Here is a 19784-nt window from a genome sequence, read left to right as displayed (position 1 = left end):
AACCTCATTCCACTGTGTATTCAATAATAAAATTTAACATATTTAGGCTTGTCATGTCAATACAGGCTGGAAAACCACGATACGAAATTTTTGTTCAAATGTTCCCAATGTCACAGTGAGATTCTCTTATTCTGGGCAGTAGTTGCAGTGTACTGCCATGACTATTCAGCTGAACAGTATTCATGTGAAGAGTATTTAACATGCTTGTGTTTCATCTGACATGAACTTGACAAGACAATACCGAGTTGTGTTAAATGCATCATAAACTTTTCAGGGGTCTTCTGCATTCTTGAAAACAGTGCATTGCAAAATGATGCAGATCTGTGTATTGACGTGAGTGTGAATGATATGAGTAGATAGGGTTCAACAGTGCCGAGCTATTGAGCAGCACATGTAGCACTATGAATATCAGTGTAGCAATGGTGGACAGCTGACCCCCAAACTCGAGAATTTGTTTTAATAAATTTAGATTTAGAATAAGGGCTCTCAACCTAAACTTGTTGTCTCCAATTATATATGTAAGCACACAAAGATGGATCGAAACTGACCAAAATGGAACAAAGTGGACTGAATGGACCAAATTAGACCAAATCAGACCAAATCAGACCAAATGGACCGGTTTTATTTTCCACTACAACTCGAGCATTAAAGAATCGAGATTTCCAAAGAACTCGAGTCTCTAAAACTCGATTTTCACTGGGAAAATTTTTTTCCCCAGTAGAAGCATGCTCTGTTTCAGGCAGAGAGGCATGCCCTGTTTCAAAAAAATTTGCCCAGTGGAACTCGAGTCTCTAAAACTCGAGTTTCACTGGGCAAATTTTTTTCCCCAACAGCATGCTCTATTTCAGGCAGAGAGGCAGAGAGGTATGCCCTGTTTCAAAAAAATTTGCCTAGTGGAACTCGAGTCTCTAAAACTCGAGTTTTACTGGGCAAATTTTTTTCCCAACAGCATGCTTTGTTTCAAGTAGAGAGCAATGCTCTGTTTCAGTGAATATAGCCCAAGGAACTCGAGTCTCTAAAACTCGATTTTTACTGGGTATAATTTTTTTTTCCCAGCAGAAAATGCTCTGTTTCAGGCATTGTTTTACAATGTAAATGCACTCAAATCACAACAAAGTCATTCTCAATATATCACCATTATAAACATGTCCAACCACGCTTAATTTGCAATTCTAACCATACTACTCAAATCACAATCTTCATAGAGGTACATTGGATAGAGAATTACAAGTACATTCAACAACAATCAAAAAGTTCACATAGAGCCAATACAGCCAATACAACGTAGTCACTTTTCCTAAGATCAGCGGTCCGCATGACAAAAACGTCGTCCATGGAAGGATGCCTGAAAAACGTAGAGTATTTACGTTAGGAGACAAGATAGTAAACATTAGGTAAACATCGAATGAACAACAATTATTTAACCGATGCATAACTTTTTGCCAACCTACCTAGTGTGGAACATGGCCGCTTGTGGAAGCACCACGGGACTGCGGACATTTTCTGCGGTTATGCCCGGAAGCATGACACAGTCCACATGTCTGCTTCGGTTGACTCTCTATCAAATCTGCGTCCTCCCTCCGCCATCCTGGTTCTTGATCCTTATTCCTCACTCCATCCATCTCATTCCTTATTCGTGACTTCACCGGTCGACCTTTGGCCCGCAACAATGCCGGATTAGGCAACCACTTTGGCCCCATGGGATCCCTCCATAATGACTATGACTTAGGAACCACAAATGCATGCTCATAAGTGTTAAGGGCATGGTTCAAACCATAACATAAGTGAATATACGTGGTCAAATCAATATGTAAATAGTCACATACTCTAATTGCATGTGAACACGGGATCCCTATATTTTGCCATTTCCCACAACTGCATGTTTTTCCTGTAACCGAACTTTGTAACTGTGGTTTCCCCCTCCTGCGCTACACACGTTGAGTTGGGTAACTACTTGAAATATCAGCTCTTCATTGCTAAATGGCTTGAGATAGTGTTTCTCATATTTACGCTTATTTCCATCCCACGTGGATAAGGCATATTCACTCCATTTCTTACCCTCTGACAACTCATAATGGTATTCTTTGTGCCGGTCGTGGAAATATTGAACAAGTTTGCTCCAAGTGAACTCAACCAACGCGGCAATAGGAAGGCCCCGTGCACCTTTCAGCACACCATTGAAACACTCTGATATATTGGTTGTCATTGCTCCAAAACGTCTCCCACCATCGTATGACTGGGTCCACATGTCCCCATCCTCACTCATTAGGTATGTGTATGGAAGATAATCTTGATTCTTTTCCTTACCATCCCTCCCCGTCACCTTCTTCTTCTTCCTAATGGCCTCAATTTCCACCTACTTAATGGAGTCCATTATGGTAGCAAATTTAACTACCTGACTAGCATATCCCGCTTTCAACGCCGCTGACTTTAGAGTCGAGTTCTGAAAATGGGTGTTGAAGTTGCTAGCAACATGTCGAAGACAATATCTATGAAATACCCCTGCTTTTCCATCATCCCTTCTAGGCCAGTTTGCAATGGCGTTTTTGATACCGAGATGTCGGTCAGAAATTATGCAAATGCCGTCGTCAGGTATCAGGTGGCCAATCGTTTCTCTGAGGCATCGTAAAAACCACCTCCAACTGGACCCTGACTCACAATCCACAACAGCAAAGGCGAGAGGGAATACCTTGTTGTTAGCATCGGTTGCCATTGCGACCAACAACTTTACCTGATATTTACCATACAGATGGGTCCCATCAATACTGATAACCGGCTTGCAGTATTTGAATCCTGATATGCATGGACCGAAAGACCAAAACACATAATGCAACAATACGGTGTGATCTTCATCGGTGGGTGTGACACGATAGCAAAACTGGGTAGTCGGGTCCTGATCAATATACGTCATTAGCAACTTTTGCAGCCTTTGGTAAGATTCTTCCCAATCTCCAAACATAAGCGCAATCGCCTTTTGTTTCGCATCCCATACCTTGTAGTAAGAAGGCTTATGGCCATTATATTTCGCCTCTATCAGAGATCTGAGATGCTTAATTTGAGTGGTGTGATCCTCAAGTAACTTGTTATGGATTTCTGCTGCAATAAAATTACAACTCATCATTCTACCATCATTTCGCACCCCAGTCGGTATACACGTGTGAGGACCCACATACACGGTGACCATCCATAGATTATGGAGCTCGGGCTTCATAGCTGCGTAGACATACCACTTGCATGACTCATGCACGCATTTCGCACAAAAATTTTTCCTCGTCGACCTAGTGATCTTAAAGTGTTTGTTTTCCTTGAGGGCACAAATTGTTAATACGCGCTTCACCTCCACTTTACTGGCAAAAGTCAACCCTTTGCACAAATTCATCCCCTCTCTCCAAGTAGACACAAATGGCATCTCAATATGCGAATGATCAACCATATTTTCCCAAGTATTTGCAGAGAATGACAACGCAGGAGGTGCGTAGGCAGGGATTGTGTTTGTAATGTTTTGGACACTAATAACATTGTCTGCATCAGGTTCACCACCGTCCAATGTCTCATCGTCATCAATGTCCCTCTCAAAGTCCCGAAAGTCCCCTCTCTCAATCATGTCTTCATAGTCATCTTTATCGGCAAAATCTTCACCGTTAATGGCAAGATTCTCATCAACATAGTCGTCATCATCATCGTCATCATCATCATCGTCATCATCATTGTTAACGACAGTATTCTCATCAACATAGTCGTCGTCGTCGTCATCATCGTCATCATCATTGTTAACGGTAGTAGTCTCATCAACATAGTCGTCGTCGTCATCATCATCATCATCTCCATCGGCATGAACATCATCATCCTCTACATGTGTAGAATACTCATATTGAGCATCCGGAAGCGCAACTTGTAAGCTTGTGGTTGTTTGTTGGATATCCTCTTGCCATCCTGCACGCGGCTCCAACTGTATGTACAACTCAATGTTACTTACTTCAGCTATACTCTCCAACTTGTCAAACATGATCTTCACATGTTTGTCTTTTTCTATCAGCATATACTTGTAATTAATCCGGTGCTTCATGATTTCATTTGGCATACGATAAGTAATTTGCATGTTGTACGCATCAGGATTCTTACCCAACTCTTCCATGACAAATATCTTCAATTCATCAGGGGTTTTCAACCTACGATCAACTTCGGCATAATAGGTTTTCATACCCGGCCCCTCAAATGGCAATCCCTTGTTCGCATTGGGATTCTTAAGCGGACCACCATGGTATATGATTATAACAATATCAGGCATCGTGAACCTGTTCAAGTCAAGTCCTATGTTAGTTAAATCACATAGTCGTAAAGTGAGGGAAAAAAGTAATGCAATCTTACCAATGAACATATTCAACCCAGGTTATAGAGTGCCCATTAATATCTAAAGGCCAAGACGTAAACCTTCTAATCCTAGTGGATGGAGAGACGGAATTATCTATTACTCCATTGTGTGGTGACCTATAATGCCTAAAAGGGTTCTGAAAGAACTAGGTGGGTAGAGGAGCATGATTACATACCCATTCACTACATTCATTCACTACCCATTTCATACCCAAACCAATGATAAATAAAGTCAAAAAAACTTGAAAGATCATGATAAAAATAAAAGCCTAGAAATGATGAATAAAATTTTGATAATTACATACCCATTTCCATTCATTACATTCATTCACTACCCATTTCATACCCAAACCAATGATAAATAAAGTCAAAGAAATTTTTAAGATCATGATAAAAATAAAATGATGAATAAAATTTTGATAACAAAAACTATACAAATAAATACTCAAAAAATTAACACTAACAAAACAAAGTTCTATAATTCACAATATTGATAAATTAACTAAGTTATGTTAACTATCTACAAAATAAATGGTAAAACTCTTTAACCCACACCCATAGACAACATACCCAACTACAATGACAATCAAATTATGCAAACTCTTACCTTAGATATGAATTTGCTAAGAGGGAAGAGCAGTGAGAGTGGAGAATGTGGTTTTGTGAGAGTGAGTGGTGTGAGAGAGTTATGGGTGAGTGAGAGTTAGTGAGGGTGAGTGAGTGAGAGTTAGTGAGGCTGAGAGCTCTGTTTTAGGTTTTCTGTGAGACTGAGGGTGAGTTTCTGTGAGAGAGTTAAATGTCACGGGCTGAGTTTTAAATAAATATGCCCAGAGGAAATCGAGTCTATAAGACTCGAGTTACTAGCATAAAACTCGAGTCTCTAAGACTCGAGTTCCATGCGTATAAAATACATCATTTAAAATAAGATATAGTAAAACTCGAGTTTATAAAACTCGAGTTACTTGAAACGAGTTTTAGAAACTCAAGATCCAGGTGGCATGTTCTCCACGTCAGCAAGCCCAAAGCGAGCCCAAAGCGAGTTTTTGAGACTCGATTTATTATGTAAATCTCGAGTTTCAAAAACTCGAGTTGCTATTTTCCTATATACTTTCAAACCATGCCTAACTTACTATATTCATGTCATCCACACCGCTAATCTGCACATTCCCCCCAAATATTGCCTCAAAATCAAGCAACAATATTAGTACTCTTGCTCAGCTCTTGGATCCAGGAAATCTAATCTTGATCCATAATGAAACAGCACAAGTTTGGTACTATGTCAAAGCTTTGATTATCCGAATTATATTGCTCTTCCAAACATGAAACTTGGGCTAGACAGAACAGGTCTGAACCGAATCCCAACATTTGACGAAGACTCTCTCTTATCTGCCCTTTTGACGAGAATGCACATTTAATTGGCTTTCTGTCCCTTTTTAATTAACGTTTTTTTTTTCAAAAATTAAGAAATATATAATAAATAAATAAAAATTAATGACAGAAACTAACAGTACATTAATGAAAAACTTAATTGAGAATAATTAAAATTTAAAGAATTGAAATAACAAAATCCAAAATTATAAAATTGAAAAGAAAAATAGTAAAACTTCAAGGAATAATTCTGCATTTTAGCCTGATGTATATCATGAAAACTATTTTTAAGTCACGGGTTTTTTTTTCTTCTCCTCATAGTAACATTAGACCTACAATCCACTAAATGAGGGCTACGTGGGGGTTCATCATGGATGGGGTTTACTAATAGATTTGGGCCTAGAGACATTTTTGGCCCCCACCACCCCCAAGACCATTGCGCCACCCACACTTAAAAAGGCTCAACTGCAAACTATACTTTTATGTGGCGTTTGGTACGGGGAATCCACATTACTCTCGTCATCCAGATTCCTAGGAATGTGATTCTTAGGAATCACATTCCTAAGAATGTAGCTATTCCTGTGTTTGGTTTCATTGGGAATATTTTAAGATTCCTAAGAATGTGAGATGATAATGTTTGGTTTATTCCCAGGAATCTTAAATGAATTATTTATTTTTCCTATTCTATCCTTAGATTTGAATGTGAATTATCAAGTCCTTAAAAAAAAAAATCTTCATCTAAATAAATAATGAAAAGCCAAATATAAATTATTAATTATGAAAAATTCATTAAAATTATAGTCTAAACATTTCAAAATGACAGGTACAATACAAAAATAACTATATAAATTCTCAAATTTTTTTATTCTTAATAATAATTTTAAAAGAATTTAATCCATAATAATTTGTTTTATATTTGATCTTAATTGCTTAAATGATAATGAAAAAAGGGTTAAAATTGTCAATTTATAAAAAATACAATTTCCTTTAAGCTTGGGAATCTGGATTCCCACCTGTTTTAAAGGGAATCCACATTCCTACTGAGAGGGAAATCCACATTCTCCTGGCATCTGATTCCTTAGTGTGATTTGTAACCAAACATGAGAATCTTTAAACATTCCTGGGAATCCTAAAACATTACCCCATACCAAACGCCACATTAAAGGTTTGTTTGTTTTTGTTTTTTCCTCAATTTTACACTTTAAAGTTTTAGAATTTAGCCCTTAAAGTTATATGTTGCTTGGATTAATACCCCTCCTTCCAAGATAGGATCAAGATAAACATGTCCGTTTTGTGAAAACCTATCTTGATTCATATATATATATGACGTTGATCCTATCTCCAATTCACAAATGGACCATGTTAGATTTATCTTCTGGGTGGCTCACCTATGATGACAGTGGCAGTAAGATAGCCATAAGGGCAGGGATTGACGAAATAGAAACAGAGCTGAAGTGTTGCCAATGTTGCGATGGAAAGAAACGGCAGCAAATAGTGATGATTGATGATGATGAACAGGAAAATTTATAGCCATAACAGAGGGAGAGAGAAATAAGAGTGAGAATTCCCCGAAAAATGAAATTTGAAAATTTTTACCATTTGAAATCTCTCGGCAACCTGCTCAATTCCCTAATGAAAAATTTAAAATTTGCACGTAGGACGTGGTTAACGGACAACGCTGATGTTGTTAAAATCTGTGGGTGTGTTGGCATGATGTGGCATGTAAACCAATGTCATTCATTTTCTAATGATGTGTCTTCTCTCTATTGGCTTGCTGACCTTCTAGTCCCGGACTATTTAAGAATTCCCCCATGCATAGGAAAACTAAATTTTATTCCCCCACAATATAAATAAGAAAAGTTTGACACATTTATGCTATAATACATATATGATTAATAAGTATTAATAATTTAAATTTTTAATTAGAAAGTTTCTAGAAGAGGGCATAAATAGAATTTAATATAAAAAAAATTTAAAATTGAACTTTATTTTATTAGAATTTGTTTAGGTTGGGCTGAATTACACAAATTGTTTGAACTATTCCTCTAATTTTTTTTTAAAACTAAAATAATTTAGCACTTTGTAATTCTAAGAATTATATATACCAATAATTATTACATTGAACAAAACTTGCTTTTCTCTTAAAACTGATAAGAAGGTCAGGCTCATTGATTCACCACGCCATTAAGATTAAAAAAAAAAACACAACAACAGAAAACTAGTTTTGCTATTTTTAAAAACAAAAAACTAAGGCAAAAAGAGAAAAATAAGAATAAAATTTAGCTTCAAACTTTATTGTAACCACGGCTAAAAGTTGTGACATTGCTTGTGCGAGCAAACTTGCGAGCAACTTTACAAAAATCATCGTTTTTAATTAAAGCACACCAATACTTTATAATGGAAGGTTTAGCTAAATCCTTTTACTTAATTCTTGAAACCACTTGCGTGTCTATAGAGAGAGTACTTATGCGTAAAATTATAAAATATGCACACATTGAATAAAAATAAGATCATTTAATTTACTTCTTTTAATGTGTACAATACATTTTTATGTTTGTTTTTGGGATTGATAACAAAGTTTATGTTTACGTTTATGTTAATCATAACTTCTCTATTTATTACCTATATTTGTTTACCAAATTTTCTGTTAAATAGGAGCTTTTGATTTAAATTTTGATTTTGAGCTAGAGACTATTGCTCATTAACGAAGGCTGCCCCACCAAGATAAGGGAAACCACTATAGTAGTAGGATATCTAATTAATACCTTCATATTATAAATTTGTATTAATATATATATATATATATATATATTTATATATATTCTTGGTATCTAACATCTCAAGTTGTTGGCTATATTTATTCTCTTTATTTTCTATTAAACAAGAATTTTTACTCAAATTTCAATTTTGAGCTATTCAACTTGTGCGATTATCGGTGCGCTGGTATTTATTTGGACCAAGGTTTAATGAAAAAATTTCACTTTCTTTTAGTAAATATTACGACCATTAAATTTTGAATTTTCTTGCAACTTGTTATGAAACAGAAAATAAACATGCAACATCAATGATAGGAAAAAAAATTATAATTAAAAAATAATAATTATTCACAAAAATGAACGAAAGTATAAGCAGATAAAAGAAAGAAGTAATTAAACTTTAGAAAGCATAAATCAGGACAATTAAAATTGTGAGTACAATTTGAATCTATGGAAAACCTCTTCTTATATAATATACAGAAATACCCAAATACATGCATCATTAATACCAAGAGATTCTTATCAAATTCTATAGCATTCACTGGACAACATGGGAGTTGTATATGAAGGTTATTATTGGAAAATGGGAGATGAACCTTGAAATACATAGGTGTGGAAAAAAAAAAAAAAAACACCAGAATTACAATTGATCCACTTAAATTTAGACAAATGAAACCACATGAATATTGACACATGGCACAAAATTAGGATTCTAATTAAAAATTACAATTGGAGTTTCTCTCTGTTTTACTTATTATATATATAATATATATCGATATGGATTCAGATCTTCTAGAGTTCGTAGGGTACGTACTCTACTAGGTAAATTTTTTAAATCCTTACCTCTCATTTAAAATTAATGGTTTAAGATGCTGCCACATCATCAACCCATTAAAACTTACTCTTAAAAAAATAAAAAATTAAAAAAAATTAAAAAAAAACCTTAAGAAGCAGCTGTCATCCTTAACGTTAGCAAACGGAGGTAACTTTTTTTTTTTTTTTCTTTTTTGGATTCAACAAATCTCAAACGTGAGAAATTCATCAATCCCAAATTACTCCCGCCAATTTTTCCCATCTGAATCCAAAAGACAATCCTAGGCAAGAAGAAAACCGGACTTTCTTTTACAACTCTCCCACATCGTTGAAATTTTCAATACTTTCAATCACAAAGGATGAATCCACTCAGCTCTTCAAACCGTCCATGGATGACCATTGAAAGCCCAATGGAGGCCAGGTATATTAGCTATCCTTTGTTCTTTTTCTATTGTCTACTGACTATTAGTTTCTTCCTTTCTTTCTTTTTTTTTTTCTCGCTTTTTTCGTTTCTTTAGCTATCTTTCGTTTTTCCGTTTCTCTGTCTGTTGTCTATTCATATTAGCTATCTTTCTTTTCATTTTTTTTTTCGTTTCTGACTATGGTTGATATTAGACTTTTGTTGTTTTGCAATTTTACTACTGCAAAAATGTTTAATGATTGCTCAAGAAAGGCTGTGTTTTTTGGGCTATATCCTCTGCCTGCAAGGTGTTTGATAAATGTTCAAGATAAGAAATAGAGCTGTACTGTGTTTTTTATTTTTTGGGCTCCATGGTGTGAGATGAACATTTCGGTTCTAACCATTCTGCTTGTGAAATGCTTTGACATCTATGGATCCAATTTTGTTTTGTGTTTTTTTTGAGGATACTTGATTTTCCAATCCAAACGAATATATATACATCGACTTTATACAATAATATACATTGACTTTATAAGTCACATACAAAAACAGATACTATAAGACGATATAAAAGGCCAAAACAGATGTTATAGAATAATGTAGTAATTATAGTACTAGTTAAGTATTCCGCCATGAACCTTTTAACAAATGACTTTTGTTGGTAATTAAGCATACATCAATACATGGGCATTTTGAAAGAAAAATGAGGTCTATTTCTATGAACCCAGCAACCATTCCTTTGTGGACTAAAAGGAATACATCTTATAAGATTACTACTCCATGCCTGGACCAAAAAAATACATCATTGAACCCAGCAACTAATCCATGCCTGGACCAAAAAAAATACATCTATGAACCCAGCAACTAATCCATGCCTGGACCAAAAAAAATACATCTATGAAGTTCATACATAATTTAAGTTCTAGATATAAACGTATTTTAGTTTACGTTTACTTATTTTTGTTAGTTTACTTATTTTTGGATGTTAGTTTACTTATTTTTAGTTCTTACATAATTTAAATTCTAGATATAAACGTATTTTATGTCTAAAAATATTTAAAAATATGCCTAAATATAAAATTTAATTAATTATTTAATTGCCGTGTCCACGCCGTGTCGTGTCCTTGTTTTTCTAAAATTGTCGTATCGCCGTGTCCGTGTCCGTGTCGTGTCCGTGTCCGTGTCCGTGTCCGTGCATCATAGCTATGAACCCAGCAACTAATCCATGCCTGGACCAAAAAAATGCAGTATCCAGGATCGGTTTAGAAATACCTAATTGGTAATATATCTTATAAGATTACTACTTTTATCATTGGTGAGTTAGGCTTAGTTCCCAATAGACCATATACGTATATATATATAGTTGGAAAAAGTAATAAATAACTTGTGTTCGCAAAGAGCATTTGTAACTTAGTTGGCTAGTTGGCACTTTTTATTGTTTCCAATAGAAACATTCAGATATAATTCATACAGAATCTGCTGCGGTGATAAGGAAAATTCAAATTCCAAAGATGGTTGTGTTTGACAGAGGAGAAATCAGCTGTATATTTTAGTTAAGTCAGCATATTGGTTAAATCAATTTGCTTTGTGTTTTTGCTAATTTTTCTAATGATTTGCTAGCTGTTGGATTTGGAAATCTGCTTGGTGCTTTGCTTTTCATGTTATTGGGTTTTGCTATTGCAATGATTGTTTCAAAATTGTTTATTTAGTTTGAGTATATTAGTAATGAAACCTTGGTATATTAATAATATTTGAAATATTCAGCATAAGTTAATTGGGATTGAGTTTTTTATTTTATTTTATTTTATTTTTTGGTTGTATTTTTATAGGATGATGGACAATTCTTGTCAAAACAAGGACACCATGAATGATTGTACCCCAAAGGTTGGTATGGATTAACAAATGATGGAATTTTTTTTCTTTCTTTCTTTTTGGCCTTTACTAAGTTGTCATAAGATAACCTTGGGTTTTTGAAATATGTACAGATATGTGATTTTGATGTTGTCAATGCTATGGACATTGTAAAAAGAGAAGAGGAGATAGGCCTTTGTTAATGCCGCCAATGTTACATTTTTCTTTTGTTAAGATTGTCCCTATTGTAAAAGAGAGGAGGGGATAGGCCATTGTTAATGCTACCAATGTTACATTTTTCTTTTGTTAAGATTGTCTCTGTTGTAAAAGAGAGGAGGGGATAGACCATTGTTAATGCTACCAATGTTACATTTTTCTTTTGTTAAGATTGTCCCTGTTACAAAAGAAGGGATAGGCCTTTGGTATGTAGCATTTTCCCTTCTTTAAAACAATTGTACATTGTGCAAAGTTGAAACTTCTAGATTTTAAATCAATATTATTGGCAATTTGAATGTTTAGCAATAAATTACATTATATTTTTTGTGGACGTGATATTTGAACCCAAGTCTCTCACTCGACAACAAAAAGACTTTACATCAAAACAATGAAGATTCACAAGAAACTCCAGATGGAGAATAATAATAATAAAATGTCAATAGGGCCTCAAATTATAAATTTGAAGGATTATAAACTTTTTTTCAAAGCTAAAATATCTAAATAAACAATACCATGTGCCAAATCCTATATCATCCAAAGCTGATGGATCAATACTTAGTACTGACATCTAACTATCAAAATCCAAAGCTTTTGAATTTCCCTTCTGCAACCCAATAATTTATCCATTAAAATATATAATATGTAAATTTTCCTTTGAATGCATCAACCTTAAAATGCAGTTAATTCATTTACATTGAAATTTTCAGCAGGTTATAGGAAACGAACTCCAACTTCAAAATTTCCACTTGGAAGAGCTGTACAGTGTAGGGCATCATCAATATCTTTGCATCCTGGGGGATCCACACTAAAGACACGCAAATCTCTCAAATCCTGCCTAATAGGATTTGCCAAATCTTCAGAAGATACTGACCATGGCAATGGTGGCAAGCATGCTAGAACTTGAGAAGAAAACGGTCTCGAGTTTCTATCATTCTCTATCAAGACCACCTCACTTTCAATATCTCTATCACCTATTTCTCCTATGGTCCGTACATAGTGGCCAGAAGGATATCGAGAAAGACGATCCCAAGAATCAACTGCCACAATAATTCTCTTGTCGAGAAGATTCTCAAGCTGCCGGGTGTGGATTCGAATCTTAGGAATTCTGCGATCTTTGGAGACAAATAAGGCATGGGTTGTACCACCACTACCTGCAGGCATTGGCTCCAAAGATCCACAATAAGAATGCCATGTATAGTTTACAAGCACCTATGAAATAACAAAGTAAGATAAGAGTGATAAAACTAATATTATTGCCAATAACCATTCATTACATATTTATAACTATTGAAACATTGGTAATACATGAAGCATTTTAGCCACTATTGATACATATTCTTCTTAAATATTGTGATCTCTCTACTACTGTCCTTTTTCCAAAGGACTAAATCCTAAAAGCCACTGTGAATGCTACTCAGTGATAGCCACCCGCATAATTAGTGTGCAATCATAGATCATCAACATCCAAGCTTTCAAGTGAACCTGAAATTAGAAGCTGGAAAAAAAAAAAAAGTGTCAAAGTGGGACTGTAAAGATCAATATGATACATTAAAATAAGTGTCAAAGTGTCAAAGAAGACTCAAAATTATCATTTGAGTGAAAATAAAGGGTAATAAGCAATTATCAAAAAATTTCATCATACAAATTTCCCCAAAATCATCATACAAATTTCATTGAATCCATGTGAAGAACCAGTCAAGTCAAAAGTTCTAGATTTAATTAAAAGTCATGAAAAGCATGTTTTTGTATAGATTGAGAAGACTGAACCTGGGTCTAAGGTTGAAATGCAATTTTCAAGTCACCACATTGACAAAAATTGCTGAATAGTTCCCTCTAAACCTTTCACAACATTTTTATTGAGTGCAATTTCAGCACGGCTAACATATATATATATATATATATATATATATTTTTTTTTTTTTTTTTTTTTTTTTTTTTTGATAAGTGAAATAGCAGTCTTTTTTTTTTTCAGGTTTTAATAACAAATGCAACTAAAACCCAAACAGCATCTGTCAATAATATATTCCCACACAGACCCATCCAACCCTTGTTGAAACCCCAATTGGTCTTCTTTCAACAGAGACCAACAAATTTCTTTCCTCCATTACATCCACCACCAAACACAAAAGCCCCTACCAAAAAAAAAAAAAAATTCAAAACCTAACATCCTAATAAAAGTCATAAATTGTAAAAGAAACCATCAAGCCGGTCCAAATATCAAATATATTGGTTTTCTCGATATGCCTTGTTTTCTTGACTCTTCTCGGTACCTATAGTGAGCAGGCTTGTATGGACCCTCTACAGGGACACTAATGTAGTCAGCCTGGTCCTTGCTGAGCTTGATGAGCCTAGCCCCAAGTTTGCCAAGGTGAAGTGCAGCAACAATTGCCACAGCTAACATATTGCTTTGACAGTTCACCAATTACTGTATGGATCACACGGCATGGCCCACACCATGGAGCCCAAACTAGTACAACTATCTTCTTTGTCTGCTCTATTTCTTATCTAGAACATTTATCAAACACCTTCGAATCCTAGTTATTCAATTTTACAGCCAACAAATCATGTAAAACTCACTCTAAATACACCCAGTAGTTGTATTGGACTGCGCCCATTGGGTAAAACACGCAAAAACTTATTTATTTACCAAATCTAAAATAATAACCGCACCATTTTTAGCATAAAAAATTAATAACCACTCCATCACATTCAAATTTACCATCTTCACGTACATTTTCTCAGCACCCAAGGCTCAAGCAGAGATTGCCCAATACAAGTAAACCCAGTATTTGAAACAAAAAGGGTTTGCAAAATAAATGTCAACAACAACAACAACAAAAACCCTCTGAAATTATATCTAAAAAATGAAACATATTTGTGTTCATATAATTTTCACAGAGAACATTTAAAAGAAATCAAATACTAATAAACTACCACAAATGAAAGACTTGAAAATCAACTGATAAGTTAAAAACCTAAAATCAAATCCCTAATCGAACGAATTATTATAAAACGTATAGAGAGAACGGAAAAAAGGATCAAGAAAATGGAGAAGGAGAGATAGAGTACCAACGACAGCTTCCATATACGGAAACGCCATGACTGACTTCTAAGGTTCAGGGTTCAAAGTCTGAGAGAGGGCGAGTGCGAGGGCGAAGAAGGCTTTCCTTTTACGGAACCGGGTCTGGCGTGTGCATCTCTCGATATATACATATAGGGGAAAGGAAGAAACTAATAGTTAGTAGACAATAGATAGAGAACAATGGGCTTTCAATGGTCATCCATGGACGGTTTGAAGGGATTGAGCTGTGTGGATCCATCAGTTTGTGATTGACAGTATTGAAAATTTCAAGGATATAGGAGAGTTGTAATCTCAAGTCCGGTTTTCTTCTTGCCCAGGAGTGTCTTTTGGATTCTGATGGGAAAAATGGCGGGTGAGATTTTGTGGGTTGATGAATTTCTCAAGTTTGAGATTTGTTCAATCCAAAAAGAAAAAAAAGAAAGTTTAGTTCCGTTTGCTAACGTTAAGGTTCACGGCTGCTTTCCTTTTTTGTGTTTTTAAAAGACTCAGTTAGTGGATTGATAACGTGTTAGCATCTTAAACCATTAATTTAAAATGAAAGGTGAATATTTAAAGAAATTTAACTGGCGGAACTCTAGAAGATATGTTACAATTGTGTGTTTATGTCTAAAAAAGCCTATGTTTATGTTTAGAAATAATGCTTATTAAATTAATTAAAATTCTGCAATTAATTAAATGCAAGTTCGTACTTTCTTGTGTGATGTTACATTTAAAAGTTTAAATTATGTAAGTATAAGTTTGTCACTAGTTATAATATTTGCGTCTATCTCTTTTTGAGCCCAAATTCGGTAAGGATGGAGTGTAAACTCTATATTTTACATCATCCAATAAGAGATCATCACATTAACTAATTTTTACTTAAAACTCAATTTATTATACCACACCTAATAACATCACATCAGCCTTTTACTCAAAACTTGAAATTTGGTATTTATTGAGATGTTATACTATGTGATTAGATGTATTTATGTTTTAGTAATATGATAATATGGCATGTCTGTATTGGGGGTGTAAACCAAAGGATTTACACCAAGTCCTTATAGAATTTAATCTCTTTCTAAAAATGGTAGTCAATATCTTTGTTCTCTTTCACTTAGTAGAATTTGAATTTTTATAAAAGCTCAATGTCTTTTACCATGGTTTTAAAAACTGGTACAATGAAAAAACCGAAAAAGGGACTGAATACTAGTTTTCTGGTTGGACTAGGGTCCGACTGATAGTCGAACCTGTGACGTCATAAATAATTTAATTAATAATTATAAAATTTATTATTATAAAAATAAGAGAAATAATATGCCTACAACATTTTCACAACATTTTTAAAACAAATCATAAGTGGTAGATTGTTACTGATTATTATTGTTGGGGCAAAAAAGTAATCTTAGTGTTAGGTTCAAATTTGAATCAATAATAACTAACAATTTATGATTTGTTGTGAAAATGTTGTGAAAATGTTGTAAAAATATTATGACCATAGCACCTTTCTAAAAATAATTATGTGGCATGCAAGTTTTAAGCAAATTAAATTAAGAAATAAAAAACAAAACCCCAAAGAGTTCACAACCACATGTTCACTTCACAGGTACCCACATGGATGAGCTTTCAAATCTCACATTTATTAAGTTTTATCTCCTCTCTCATCATTTAAAGTTTCAGACATCACAATTTTCTCAAGTCTCACATTTCTCTCTTGAAAGTTGAAACACCTAGAGTCAGGCTAGTTCAAAATTTCAAACCTCATATTTTTCTGATTTTTACAGTTGCATTGTTGCCATCAACAACCAGCAAGGAATCTCCTCTACAGCAAAAACAGTACTCTTCTCCTCTAATCTTGGTTCTCATCATCATCTCCTCTTCTTCTTTATCTTCTTATTTATTTATTTATTTATTTTCTCTTCACCAAGGCTTAGCTTCATAACATTGGTAAATCTGGTGTTTTTGGGTCACTATAGGTGTCTTAGGCTTCACCACTTCATACTTGAGAGAACATTTTCAAAATCAAAACCTCTTCTTAAATCTGAAACAAGATCTCTCTTTTTAATTTTTAATTTTTTTTTTGGAGGTTAAAAAACACAATAGCTTAAGTATTTATGAAGAAGTGCTAAAACCGGTTTAACCGCACTGTTTCTTGTTATGCCAGTTGAACCGCTAGCTTGCACTGTTTGCCTGGTTTTTCCTTCATTTTCAGTTTTAACTAATAACTGGACTGGATTAAGGTCTGATTCCCAATTGAACCGGCCGGTCCAGTCACCTTTTTAAAACCTTGGTCTTTTCTCATGTTCTTTTAGGATAGTATTTGTAAGTGGCTTGCATCTTCATTTTTCCAATGGTTTATTTTTACTATCTACTTTGATAACGTAATCCCAAATGCATCTGGTTTGAAGAAACCATTGTTCTACTTTTTAAATCCTTCGTATTAAATAGGAAAATCCCAAACCAACTCCATTTGCATCCCCATTAACTTCACAATCATTGACCAAACCACACTACCCTTCTTTTCATCCTTGTTGTCTGATACTTAAACAAGTGTGTGTGTGATTGGGAGAATGGTAAGAGAGAGAGAGAGAGAGAGAGAGAGAGAGACAAGGAGGTCACACCGATAAGCACCACCATTGGCGGTGGTGTAGAAATTGGTAGCTGGTAGCTTTAGCCATGGAGACTTGGCTATGGATTTTCTTTTGGGGTTTTATCGCTGGATTTCCAAATGGGTTTTCAATTTTAACACAGCCAAGAGAAAATGAATAAGAAAAAGAAACAAAAGGAGATTGATTTCTAACGTCATTGTTGATTTTTTTTTAAATTTTATTTAACAGGTGGCTGAAATTTTTGAACAACACCTACGATTTGAACGATTAGGTATTTTTATGATTGGAAAGGTTAATGAATGCCCTAAGGGTATTTGTTACTGAATTATTTTAAGAAAATTTTTATAGAAAAAGAAAAAAAAATTAATTTTTTTACAACTTTTTCAATTTCCTACAAAGTAGTATAAAAAATTTCCTAAAATGACTTATTAACAAAAGAAATGCTATGTCCATAAAATTTTTACAACAAATCCTAAGTGGTAGGTTATTATTAGTTTTTATGGGTGAGCAAAAAAGCAATTTAAGTTGTGATTCAAATAAAACCAAAAACAACTTACCACCTATGATTTGTTACGAAAGTGTTGTGAAAATGTTGTAGACGTAGCACTTTTCTATTAACAATTACTCTAAGAACACCGGCTAACATAACCATTTTATGATTATATTGTATAGATGTCATTTTGCATATATTTTTTGCAAAACTACACTATTGGTCCTTGACGTTTGTCTATTGAGTAGTATTAGTCACTAAAGTTTTTAGTGAGTACAATTGGTCCCTAAAGTTTCAAAAATAAGAGCAATTGTTCATTTTGTTACAACCATTATAGTCTCAATGTCTAGATGGCTAATGGAAGAATGATTTGGCAATTTTTTTTATCGATATGACATTAATTCAAATCTGAAGTGTTAGGCCTGTTATGAAATGGGTCTCCCAAATAAAATTTTGGGAAAAATGTTCAGATACCCCCTGAACTTTCAAATAGTGGTCATAACACCCCCTTAACTTTAATTTTGGCAAATTTACTACTTGAATTTTAGACACCTGCCAAATTAATACCTCTGTTATTCTTTTGTCAATAAACTAACGGTAAATCTCAGGTGAGAGGCATGTGGGAATAAAAACCAAAGCCGAATAACCTGAAGGTCCTGAACCGTTGAGAGAGAGGGAGAAAGTTTGGGCTCAGAGCCACAACACACCTGTGGAAAATACATGTTACTATGACCTGTTTCCTTGAACCTAACATTCAGATATTCCTGCAAAAACAAAACCCCCAAAAATTTTCACTGTGAATCCAAAAATGAAAAGAAATAGTTTTCCTTGCTCTTTTTTCTCGAGAAATGAAATTACATTGGGAAATAGAATTAACCTGAATTGCTTCCCAAATGGCATAACCGTAGGGCCAAATAACCTTGGTGCCACGCACAGGACCATAGTCAGCGAGCTCAGCGTTGGCAATGACATCTAGGTACCAAGCGTTGAAGTCTTGCGATCGAGGCGTTATGGCTCAATCTCTATCCGGGTTGACTCGGCTCTTTGCGTTGCTATCGACTCATTGTTCCTAGCTCGCCGTCTCCGCAGCCGCAGTTCCCTGAGCCAACGAGAATCGAGCAGCTAAGAGCGGCGACGGCGGTGGCAGCTGCTAAGATTGAAACCGGTGGCTCCGACTCCGCTGTAGAAACGAAAGAGAAGAGAGAAGTGAGAGATGGGAGTCTTAGAGACACCACCATTTTTACTGTGTTGAGTGTGCAAGTGAAGAAGAGATAGGACCTTCAGGTTATTTAGCTTTGGTTTTTATTCCCACGTGCCTCTCACTTGAGATTTACCGTTAGTTTATTAACAGAAGAATAACAGAGGTATTAATTTGGCAGGTGTCTAAAGTTCAAGGACTAAATTGGCCAAATTAAAGTTAAGGGGGTGTTATGACCACTACTTGAAAGTTTAGGGGGTGTTTGAGCATTTTTCCCTAAAAATTTAAAAGCGAAACTAGGAAGAGAGAAGAAACCAGATCCCAAGTCGTCGTCCTCCACCCCTCGCGACCCATCCCTTGCATAGCCACTGCGCAAGCGACCCCGACCACATATACCAATATGGAATGATTCAAAGAGACATCTCGTGGTCATTTCATTGTCACCCATTCATTGCATAGCCACAGATCGAAAGTCACACTAGCAACACGAGTTTTTGGTTAATTGATGTGAGTATAATATCATTTTCTTTTGTTGATTAGTTATGAAAAGTGTTGAACAGAAGATTAGTATATACTTATAAAATCGCAATTAGATTTGGCAATATGATTTTACTAAAACGTCTTTTGCCATATGGTTTACTTTTGAATCTACTT

At 34.8% G+C, this 19784-nt stretch overlaps 1 long non-coding RNA gene across 1 annotated transcript; it reads left to right on the top strand.

The window, feature by feature from the left end:
* The first annotated feature begins 9460 nt into the window (after positions 1-9460).
* Positions 9461-12077, top strand: LOC142636806 (uncharacterized). Its single transcript, XR_012844398.1, has 3 exons — positions 9461-9729; positions 11538-11592; positions 11694-12077. It is a non-coding gene; the product is annotated as an uncharacterized LOC142636806 (long non-coding RNA).
* The last annotated feature ends 7707 nt before the right edge of the window (positions 12078-19784 follow it).

This window comes from Castanea sativa, chromosome 5 (assembly GCF_040712315.1).
Source record: "Castanea sativa cultivar Marrone di Chiusa Pesio chromosome 5, ASM4071231v1".
Classification (NCBI taxonomy): Eukaryota; Viridiplantae; Streptophyta; class Magnoliopsida; order Fagales; family Fagaceae; genus Castanea; species Castanea sativa.
This window is presented reverse-complemented; position numbering and strand designations above follow the sequence as displayed.